We start from the raw sequence: 251 nt of genomic DNA, 5'->3' as shown, positions 1-251 counted from the left end.
TCTGTTGTCCAGGAAATACTCGATCCACGTAGGTCGAACGCTTTACTGAGTTCGAACCTGATCCTAAGGCTTTAAGGATATCATCGATGTGGTTTAAGAGGTGTGATAGACAGTCCATGTCGCAGCGAAAGCCATGCTGGTTTGAATTTAGGAGATTGTAGCTCCCCAAGAAGCCAGCTATCCTTGATCTCACCATCCTTTCAAACACTTTAATGATATGGGAGGGGAATGAGATTAGGCGATAGTTAACT

This window comes from Octopus bimaculoides, chromosome 5, assembly GCF_046866305.1.
Source record: "Octopus bimaculoides isolate indiv1 chromosome 5, ASM4686630v1, whole genome shotgun sequence".
In the NCBI taxonomy this organism is placed as follows: domain Eukaryota; kingdom Metazoa; phylum Mollusca; class Cephalopoda; order Octopoda; family Octopodidae; genus Octopus; species Octopus bimaculoides.
Note: the sequence above shows the minus strand (reverse complement) of the source record.